A 12,321-nucleotide genomic window follows, 5' to 3' on the forward strand; every position below is an offset into this window, starting at 1 on the left:
TTTAAAATCTACTTTATGTAACACATTGTTCATAGTAATTTTAATTATGATTCTTACAGAATAAAATAATTTTGATCAATTATGGAATATTTACGTACCTAACTGCAATCTTAAGTAAAGCAGCAAGTTTTAAAAATAAGCACCAGCACATTTCATTTTGGAACTATACACAAACAAAATTAAGATGTATAATACCTTTGTTAGCTTTATGAGATTCTTACTTTTATACCTCCTAAATAAAGCCATTTTCTTCATGGGAAAATAAGAGGAATTAAAAAATAGCTCTCTACATACTGGCTTACTACATTCATGTATGAAATGATTTTCATTAAATCCAATATTATATTTATTTTAATGTACATGATTATATTGAAAACTATTCCAAAGCTAAGCATTTGTAAGGGATTAACTGAATATATTTTTATAAATTTCAATTTAAGGAAAAAATCATACCACTCTAGATAAATGCTTATTCCTCTAAAATAAACATATATTTTCCTATGCATAAGAATTTACATACAGTGCTACCATGGTAAAAGTATTTTATCAATTTCAACACTTTGAACTAGAACCATTGGCAGAATAAATACAGGTATCATTTGCATTCGATGATGAGATGAATTTTAAATGAGTCTGCAATTTTTCTGACTCAAATTCTAATAAAAATGGGACAAATATATTTCTTAGAGGGTAACACTTCCAGTCCAATCATAAATTCAAAACAACCTAAGCTATAAAATTTTGTACAAGTAAGGGTTTCTTTCCTCCTTGTACGTAGGTGTTATTGAGCAGAGAAATATGTGACTTGGAAAAAAATATTAAATGGAACATCGTAGCATTTCTCTTAATGCTACAAGTGAGTAGACTCAAACTGAATGCCGCCTTTGTAGAAATTTCACATTGATTATGTCTCAGGATGATGATAGAGTTCTTCGATGGAAACTTGTATTAGGAAACATATGTATTACTTTTCAAAGTATAAAAATGATTAAATGAGAGAACAAAGTAAAATGGAGAAGGCCAGAAATAGTACAGCGGCTAAGTCCAGAGCCCTGCCTGGGTCAGATACTTGGGATTACATTGCCTACTGAGAATCACTACCTAGAGTCTCCCAGGTGTTAATAAATGGAGCCCTTAGATTCTCAAGAACCACTAGTGTGGTTTTAGTGGCTCATGACACCACAAAGCTAGAGGAGCACTTCATTTGCAGGTCATTGTATTTACCACTGGCATGGTAGGGCTACAATTACAAAGGGTGATTCCTGAAAGCCTTATATACTGCTTGGGAAGCTTCCACAGAATAAAATAAAAATAAAGAAATAATATATGTCCTTTATATGTCCTATAAAATATACATGTGTAATTGGTGCATATATAGAGACATAGAAAATGAAAATATGAGCTATCTTAGAAGCATTTTAATTAATATATTATAAGTAAATATTTAGTGAATAAATTAAAAATTATTACATAAATAAGCTTTTTTATAATTTATTATACCTTGTGCTTTAAGAAAATAAATTGAAAACTGTCTTAGATTTGTGAAACAATTCTAAGAATTTAATCCTTTGTTATATATTTGAGTCCATTCTTAATCAAAATGAGACTGAATTGATAAAATAATCTGGTTTTACTTTTACATTTTTTACTTCCTTTTTGCTAATTATTTAACTCTGTAAATTACTTGATTTTCCTAGATTTGGTCTGATAACTTGAAAATTCACACTTCTATAAAAGTATAGATAATTCTGACAGCCATGAAAAGAGGATATTTAGAAAGACTGTTCTATAAAAGGGAATTCTTATATACATATACATATACATATATAAAAGAAAAAGTAAAAACTCATCTTCCAAAGAAGAATAGGCTACACATTAAATATGTCAAATAATTTCTTTTATAACAGTATGTTAAAATTCCATCTTATTTTATTTTACTGTATCTACATAAGAGGCATACTTTTAACCTTATACAAACTTAAACAATTTATGAATCAATTAATTTGGACTTGATACAGGTAATATAGGCATTAAAATAAAAACTACAAGTGAAAGTGTAATTTGCAAGGATTTTTTTTCTTCTATTGCTATTTAATTATTTTAGGAGATGGTTTATTTTTCCCCCAGTTTAGATAGAATAATTGAATTGGTCTTAACAAAAACAGAATAAAATAATTTAAAAACTGTTTCATGTTTGATATAGGCAAAATTTTACAGTGAATAACTACTAATAAAACTATTCATTAAATCCATACTGACCATAGTGTTTTAGAATTTAAAACTACAAAAGGTCAGTAAAGATATAACTAAGTTTTTAAGATCTAAAATTAATAGTAATGTTATTTCAGTTATACCAGTAGTTGGCACTTCATAAAAGTTGCTTTCCCACTTCTGACCATATTTTATTATTTTTATTAAAATAAACAGTAATCTCTCATTTTTTAAATTAAACTATCTCTGTAGTTTGTGAGATTGGACATACAAATCTTTATTTCCAAATATGCTGTTCATTTAATTGAAAATGTCTATTATCTATTAATAAACTAAAGAATGGAGCACATTTACTGATGGCTTATGGGAAAAAATATATTGAAGCAAAATAATTATGGCCAAAAGACTATTTGAACTTTGAAAAAGGACTATGTATTTAAGGAATTAGTCATATATATGACTAATATATATATATATATATATAAACCACAGAGGTTTATACCATTTAGGGTCTGAGACACATTGTGTGTATGTAAAGACAAACCAAGAAGTTTACTATTTAATAATATTGGTGGGTGGTGCATAAATAAATGCAAATAAATATTTAGATATTTGATAACCATTGTGTACTACATGTACTCTTTGAGTGAACTTATTGTCACTATAAGTTGCTATTGTTTCAGAAAAACATTTTTATTACTTTAAAATCAAGTCAAGAGACAAGAGCATTATTGGTGTTAAGAAAGGACAGAATATCCAAACATCTAAACATCCAAGCCAGATTCAACAACAATGAAATCATGAGTCTTAAACTTTAACAACAAAGTTAAAAACATACCTATTGAGGGCCATAGAGATAGCATGGAGGTAGAGCGTTTGATTTGCATGCAGAAGGACGGTGGTTTGAATTCTGGTATCCTATGTGGTCCCCCGAGCCTGCCAGGAACGATTTCTGAGTGTAGAATAACCCCCGATGTGACACAAATAACAAAGCAAAACAAAACAACAAAAAATAACCACCACCACCACCAACAAAAAACCGTGCCTGTTGTTATGCCAGAGGGAGAAGAAGATGAGATGGACTCTGGAAACATTGGTGAAGGGAGGTTGACACTAGCGGTGGGATTAGTCCTTGAACATTGTATATAAAACCAAACCATGAATAACTTTGTAAATCAAAATGTTTACAATAAAAAATTAAAAATAAAATCAAGTCATGAAATAAAAGTGATTCAAAATGTTTGAGTTAAAAGTTTTTATGTTAAAATGAATATAAATAACTAAATCATGAAAAGGCAGCTTTTATACTGATCCAGAAAACTACTGATAAATATTCTTTTTGGGGGGGGGGCCACACCCGTTTGATGCTCAGGGGTTACTCCTGGCTAAGCGCTTAGAAATTGCCCCTGGCTTGGGGGGACCATATGGGACGCTGGGGAATCAATCCATGGTCCTTCCTTCGCTAGGGCTTACAAGGCAGACACCTTACCTCTAGCACCACTCACCGGCCACTACTGATAAATATTAAACAAAAAACCCGAATGCATTTCTCTACTCTTAGAAATTAGTTACAGGGACCAGCGAGGTGGCACTAAAGGTAAGGTGTCTGCCTTGCAAGCGCTAGCCAAGGAAGGTCGGTGGTTCTATCCCCTGGCGTCCCATATGGTCTCCCCAAGCCAGGGGCAATTTCTGAGTGCTTAGCCAGGAGTAACCCCTGAGCATCAAACGGGTGTGGCCGGCAAAAAAAAAAACACAACAACAAAAAAATTAGTTACAAAGTTAACTAGAAAATCAGAATAATTAAAATGAAACAGGAACCTATTCTTTACTCCCTATTGACTTTACTTATTTCATGTAAGGGATAATTAACATTGTAGCTTTACCAAGGTGCCAAATAAAATACATGGTGAATAGTTAAGTAAAATGTCACACCAATTCATTTATTTCAAAGGATATAGTCGAAACACATTGAGAAAATATGTTATCATTCTGTATTTGTTCATGGAGGGAATCTCAATTTAAGGTCTAAAATCATAAATAAACTTGATTTCTAAAAACATATAAGTTATTTATCAATTTATTTTTGAAAGAAAACAGAAGTTTTCGTTAATCTTCATCCTGTCACTTTATCTCTCATTGTATAAATATGAGAGGAAAAATACTTTTTTTTTCAATTCAGTTACATTATTAAAGCCTCTTACGACAAGATGAAATATATCCTCCACAGTTGGAAAAAATAAGTGTACATGTCACAAAGATTGGCTGCACAGCTCTTTGGAAAACGAGCAACAGAGAGCTGTGACTACTTCCACGTAGTGACTGGGCTGCCTTTCAAATTATACATGCTTGCTTTGGACAACAAGCTATAAATCATGTTAGAATGGAAGGGAGCCTAAAGTGCATTGAAGTACTGACAAAGAGAAATATCTTAAAATTCTTTCAAGATTCTATATATTATCATGTAAGGAGTACTTACAATAGCCAGACTCTGGAAACAACCAAGATGCCCTTCAACAGATGAATGGCTAAATAAACTGTGGTACATATACACAATGGAATATTATGTAGCCGTCAGGAGAGATGTACAAGTATATGTACATGTAAGCATGTATAGATGGATGTACATGGAATCTATTATGTAGAATGAAATAAGTCAGAGGGAGAGAGATAGATGCAGAATAGTCTCCCTCATATATGAGTTTTAAGAAAAATAAAAGAAATTTTTATAATAATTCCCAGAGACAAGAGAGGAGGGCTGGAAGGTCCAGCTCACAGCATGAAGCTCACTAAAAAGAGTGATGAGTGCAGTTAGAGAAATAACTACATTGAGACTAGCATAACAATGTGAATGAATGAGGGAAGTAGATAGCCTGTCTCGAGTGCAGGTGGGGGTGGGATGGGGAGGAGGAAGAATTGGGACATTGGTGATGAGAATGTTGCACTGATGAAGGAGGGTGTTCTTTACATGACTGAAACCCAACTAAAATCGTATCTGTAATCAAGGTGTTTAAAAAAATATACTAATGGGGCCGGAGAGATAGCATGGAGGTAAGGCGTTTGCCTTTCATGCAGAAGGTCATCGGTTCTAATCCCGGCGTCCCATATGGTCCCCTGAGCTTTCCAGGAGCAACTTCTGAGCATGGAGCCAGGAGTAACCCCTGAGCATTGCTGGGTGAGACCCAAAAACGAAAAAAAAAATATATATATATATACTAAAAAAAAAAAGGAAAAGAACATGTAAAGAAATTTAAAAAATGTGAGCAGGGCTGGAATGAGCAGGCAATTGCCTTGACACTGCCTATGCAGGTTTGATCCTTGGCATCCTATATGGTCCCCTGAGCCTGCCAGGAGTAATTTCTGAGTGGAGAGCCAAGAGTAACCCCTAAGTGACACTGGCATGGATCAATACACATATACACACAACAAATACACTCATGGCATTAACCTAAGTGGGCGCAAAATAGCTTAGAGACTTAAATTTGCAACATCACGTGGCCCTTGAGTGAACATCATATCTGCTCTTTGTGGACCCCAACAACACATGGCAGAATGAGTTATTGCTCAGACCACTGAGTATCATTAGGGATCCTCCTCCCCTGAGAATACAATCAGGATCTGAGGAGGAAAATCATCAGTTTAAGAAATGTATCACCTTTGTCCACAAATTTTCAGTTAGAGTATGAGAATTGTATAAAGATGATTTTCTGATGTAAAAAGTTAAAAACCACTGACACTTTCTGTTTTTTTTTCCCCAGTATTTCTTTGCTCTCTCTTATCCTTGATTTTTATTCATCCAATTGTAAGAGTAGTGCAATTAATTCTTAACTGACATTAAGTTTGGCCCTTTGAATTTCTGTTCCCAATTAAATGCTAGTGAATATGATATAACGAGAAACTTGGCTATAAATTGCAAGGTATAATATGCTTACAGTGTAGTTTTTGTCTCTGTGTTTCTGTTACTTATTATGAGAAGAAAAATATCTTCAGTAGTAGTTGGTAATGAAGACTGATGAATACAGGTAGGAAAAACCTGAACTAAAGTATAGTCTTATATAAGAAAGGCCTGCTGAGCTCAGGAAAATTAAGCAAAGCTATACCAACTGCATTGATCTAATAGAAAGTTGCCTCACTATTGACATATTATACATATGTACACACACACATATATGCTCCTAAAGGTATTCATTTCATGCAGTTTGACTAGTTTTAAAGTTTGTTCATATTTATTGAGATTATGCACAAACAATTTGATCTGATTAAAGACCATTTAAAGTCAGAGAAAATTTAAAGCTGAAGCCAGGGTCTAGGGATGTAATTTTGTAGTAGAGTACATGTGCATCTGTGAGGATCTAGATTCTATTTCTATCATTAGAACAAGGTTAACAATGGCCAGAGCAGTGGCGCAGAGGTAGGGCATTTGCCTTGCATACAGCTGACCTAGGACAGACTGTGGTTAGATCTTCCAGATTCCCATATAGTCCCCCGAGTCAAGAGTGATTTCTGAGTGCACAGTGCCTGAGTGTCACAAGGTTAACAATAACAAAAATAAAAGCATACTTTTGAGGCTAAAGACAGTTTTATTCAGAGAATAATTTTCAGATGTCTAGATCTTAAAATGACAATGATAAAGAAATTATTTGCATATTAGTGGGTGTTTGATAGAACATACAGGGGTTAAGGTATGGCCCTGTAAGTTCATAAATACCTTAAAACAAAATAATTTAGCTCTTTAGTATTAAACAACATTCGTTGAATGTGTTTATTTTTCTAGGTTTTTTTAGAGTTATTGCTCTATGTTCCATTTAAGAGCAGAAATATCTGTAGTAGATAAACTCATATATTGATAATCCTTTTTTGCAAACTTAATTTTTCTGAAAATCTATACTCATTGGAATGGTTTACAGATATTCAAGTTTACAATATCTTGAAATTACTCAGTAAGGTGTCATCCCAAATGAGTTTCATTGAGAGCAAAAATTTTCTTTTACAAACTTATAATGTAAGGGTGATGATATCCAAAGCAGTGCCCAAAGCATGTTGATATTACTTTCTTTTATTTTGGAATAAATTCAGATTTTATCTTTTTATTAATTTAAAATATACTTTAATTCATAATTATTTTTTATAATTATCTTTATTTAAGCATCATGATTACAAACATATTTGTAATTGGGTTTTAGTTATAAAAAAGGACACCCCAATTCACCAGTGAAACATTCTCACCATCAGTGTCCCCCATCTTCCTCCTCCCACACCCCCTGCTTGTATTTGAGACAGGCGTTCTAGTTCTCTCACTCTCTACCATTATGATTGTCGTCACTGTAGTTAATTCTCTAACTAAATTCACCACTTTTTGTGGTAAGCTTTATACCATAGACCAGTTCTTCCAGCCCTCATCTCTATTGTTTCTGTGTATTATTATCATACTGTCTTTTATTTTTATTTTTATTTTTTGGGGGGTTGGGCCACTCCCATTTGACACTCAGGGGTTACTCATGGCTATAAGCTCAGAAATCGCTCCTGGCTTGGGGGAACCATATGGAACACCGGGGATAGAACCGCGGTCCGTCCTATGCTAGTGCTTGCAAGGCAGACACCTTACTCTAGCGCCACCTTTTCGGCCCCTGTCTTTTATTTTTCTTAAATTCCATAGATGAGCGAGACTATTTTGTGTCTATCTCTCTCCCTCTGACTTATTTCACTCAGCTTAATAGTTTCCATGTCCATCCATGTATAGGAATATTTCATGACTTCATTTTTTCTGACAGCTGCATAGTATTCCATTGTGTATATGTAACAGTTTCTTTAGACACTCATCTGTTGTTGGGCATCTGATTAGTTTCCAGATTCTGTAAGTATTGTAAATAGTGCTGCAGTGAATATAGGTGTGCAGAAGGCATTTTTGTATTATGTTATTGTGTTCCTAGGTTATATCCCTAGGAGTGGTATAGCTGGATCATATGGGATCTCAATTTCCAGTTTTTTGAGGAATCTCCATATTGTTCTCCATAAAGGTTAAACTAGACAGCATTCTCACCAGCAATGAATAAGAGTTTCTTTCTTCAAGTGGTGAACACTGTTATGGAAATAACTACACTATCAACTAGCATGACAATGTTAAAGAATGAGAGAGGTAGAATGCCTATCGCGATACAAGCAGGGGCAGGGGATGGGGGACATTGGTGGAGGGAATGTTACACTGCTGAAGGGGGGTATTCTGTTTATGACTAAAACCCAACTATGAACATGCTTGTAATCATGATGCTTAAATAAAGATTTATATATAAAAAAAGTTCCTTTCTCCCCACATCCTCAAAAGCAATGATAGTTCTTGTTCTTTGTGATGTGTATCAGTCTCTGTGGTGTACATGGTACCTCATTATTGTTTTAAAATGCATTTTATTGTTTTAAAATGCATTTTACTGATGATTAGTGATATAGAACATTTTTTTATGTTTGTTTTGGCCATTTGTATTTCTTCTCTGAGGAATTGTCTGTTCATTTCTTCTCCCCATTTTTGATGGGGTTGGATATTTTTTTCTTGTTAAGATCTGTCAGAATCTTCTATATCTTTGATATTAGACCTTTATCTGATGGCTATTGAGTGAATATTTTCTCCCATTCTGTGGGGGGCCTTTTCATTCTAGTTACTATTTCCTTTGAAGTGCAAAAGCTTCTCAGTTTAATATTGTCTTATTTGTTTATCTCATTCCACTAGTTTGGACAGTGCTGTTTACTCCTTGAAGTTATATTTAAGTCAACCAAATTCCAGAATTTAAGTATTATAACCAGTTACGTGGCTTAGCTTAACTTGGTGATATTCAGAGGCCTCCAGGGACATATTATTCAGGTACTATGTGGAGCTGGAGATTGATCTGGGACTCTGTACTCAAAAAACACAAATCTCTGATAATTAAGCCATTATCTTTTTAGTGCCTGGAGTACTACTATTTAATACTGTGGGTGAAGTAAATAATAGAATCATCTTTCTGATTAATTTTTACCTAAACTTGACAGCCACTTGTTGTAGATATGTACCTTTCATTTTCATTAAAAATTTGCTGAGGAATGTTCTGGAATGATGATTACCATGATGGTTTTTTGTTACATAAAGTCAAACATTTTTATTATAAGCATTAAATGCTGGTGTTATGCTGATACGCCAAACTAAATTAGTATATTGATTCACATTATCTAGAGACAACTACAATTTTAAATAATGGAACACAATATTCTTTAAATAGTTTTCATCATAGCAATCTAAATCCAGGCCCTTTCATGAGATAATAAGGTGATGTTAATCTTTTGATTTCTTTCTCCCTCTAGAAGATTAAACCCTATTTTAAATCAAACACAAACAAAATCTTACAGGCGATCTAATTAGAAGTGAAATTGCTTTAAAGAACTTTGTCTCTGGAGAAACATTTTCACTCTTTTTGATGTACTGAGATGTATCTAATTTAGTGATCAGTTTTTACCAAGAAATTGTATATCTCATACTTTAACCACTAGAGATCCTATGCATTCTACTTCTCTTATATTTATTTTTTAATAAATAAAGAATATACTATATCTGTATGATGCTAAGTAGCTGGTATTAGTGAATATCCATAAAATTTTCAGATTGCTGATAAAGGAAATTTTAAAATATATATAGAAACATGAATTTAATACATAGAAAAATTCTTTGTTATTATGTAATATAATTCTCTAAAATATTTATAATCATAAAGGTGGTGAGATACTAATTTTGAAAAAATAAACTAAAAGTCAAAGTCAGCCATTAGATCAAAAATTTTTGGTTTAAATTAGATTGTAGTAATTTTTTGCTATAGATTAATTCCATAAAAGTGAGAACATTCTTATAACACACTTATATAAAAAACTAAAATAATACCAATGTGACTATTTTTGAATGTAATACAGAAATCTTGATTATAAACAAGTTCTTAAATGAGTTGAAAATTATAAAGTACCTGATAATAGGCTTACTTTTGATTTTAGATATCCTTTTATTTATCTTTTCAAGTAATTACTTATTTAAACACCATGGATATTATGTTTTAATATAATAAGTAATATAGAATTAATATAATTATATAATAATTATTTAATATATTTCTATAATAAGAAATAATACAGTTGTAAGTTTTTTTTCACAGTTACAAATTTATAAAGGATTGCATTTCAGTCATGCAGTGTAGACATGCTTCAGCAGGACACATTTTCCCACCATCAAACTTCCTAGTTTCCCTCTCACCCTCCCTCCATTTTGTCAATGGGCAAACAGTTTTCTTCTCTCTGTCTCACTCCCCCCCTTTTAGACACTGTGGTCTGCTTTTTTGTTACTGATGGGTACTAAGCTATCACTTTATTTCCTTTCAGCACAAATTCTTAAACCAGAGTCTTACTCCCAACTATCATTCTTATAGTTGTCCCTTCTCTGCCCTAACTGCACTCTCTCACTCTTCATGGGAAGCTTCAGACTGTGGCCTTTATATCTATTGTCTCTGATATTATTACCATAGTATCTTTTGTTAAATCCCACAAACGAATGAGATCATTGCGTGTCTATCCCTCCCTCACTGGCTTATTTTACTCAACAGAATATTCTCCATATCCATCCAAGTATAAGCAAATTTTATGACTTCATTTTTCCTAACTGCTGCATAGTTTCCATTGTGTAGATGTTTGACAATTTCTTTAGCCACTTATCTGTTCTCAAACACTTGTTTTGCTTTTTTTTTTTCTCCTAATTATAGCTATTGCACATAGTGCTGAGGAGGGCTGGAAGATACAGACTACTCATGAACCTCACCACAAAGAGTGATGAGTTTAGTTAGAGAAATAACTACATTGCGAACTATCCTAACAATGAGAATGTATGAGGGAAATAGAAAGCCTGTCTAGAGTACAGGTGAGGGCGGGGTGGGGAGGAGGGATATTTGTGACTTTGGTGGTGGGAATTTTGCACTGGTGATGGGGTGTCCTCTTATATGACTGAAACTCAACCACAATCATGTTTGTAACCAAGGTGTTTAAATAAAAATATATTTTAAAATATATAAAAATAATAAAAATTGTCTCAAGAAAAAAATAAATAAATCATGCTTACTGCAAAAAAAAAAAAAAAAAAAAGAGTGCAAAAGGCTTTTCTACATTGAACTTTTGGATACCTAAGATATGTTCCTGAGTGGAATTTCTGGGTTATATGGAACTTATTCTCTATTTTTTTGAGGAATATCCATATTGTTTTTCAAAAATGCTGGACATATGGCATTCCCACCAGCAGTTAATGAGTGTCCCTTTCTTTCTTTTTTTTTTTTTTTATTTAAACACCTTGATTACATACATGATTGTGTTTGGGTTTCAGTCATAAAAGGAACACCACCCATCACCAGTGCAACATTCCCATCACCCATGTCCCAAATCTCCCTCCTCCCCACCCGACCCCTGCCTGTACTCTAAACAGGCTCTGCATTTCCCTCATACATTCTCAATATTAGGACAGTTCAAAATGTAGTTATTTCTCAAACTAAACTCATCACTCTTTGTGGTGAGCTTCCTGAGGTGAGCTGGAACTTCCAGCTCTTTTCTCTTTTGTGTCTGAAAGTTATTATTGCAAGAATGTCTTTCATTTTTCTTAAAACCCATAGATGAGTGAGACCATTCTGCGTTTTTCTCTCTCTCTCTGACTTATTTCACTCAGCATAATAGATTCTGTGTACATCCATGTATAGGAAAATTTCATGACTTCATCTCTCCTGACAGCTGCATAATATTCCATTGTGTATATGTACCACAGTTTCTTTAGCCATTCGTCTGTTGAAGGGCATCTTGGTTGTTTCCAGAGTCTTGCTATGGTAAATAGTGCTGCACTGAATATAGGTGTAAGGAAGGGATTTTTGTATTGTATTTTTGTGTTCTTAGGGTATATTCCTAGGAGTGTGCAAGTACTGGTTGTTCTTGTTTTCTGTGATATATGCCACTCTCTGTGTTGTGCGAAGATATCTTGCTGTTTCGATTTGCACGCCCCAGAGATCTGTGATGTAGAGCATTTCTTGATATACTTCTTGGCAATTTATTTTTATTCATTAAGGAAATGTCTGT

Source organism: Suncus etruscus, chromosome 4 (genome assembly GCF_024139225.1).
Source record: "Suncus etruscus isolate mSunEtr1 chromosome 4, mSunEtr1.pri.cur, whole genome shotgun sequence".
Taxonomy (NCBI): Eukaryota; Metazoa; Chordata; class Mammalia; order Eulipotyphla; family Soricidae; genus Suncus; species Suncus etruscus.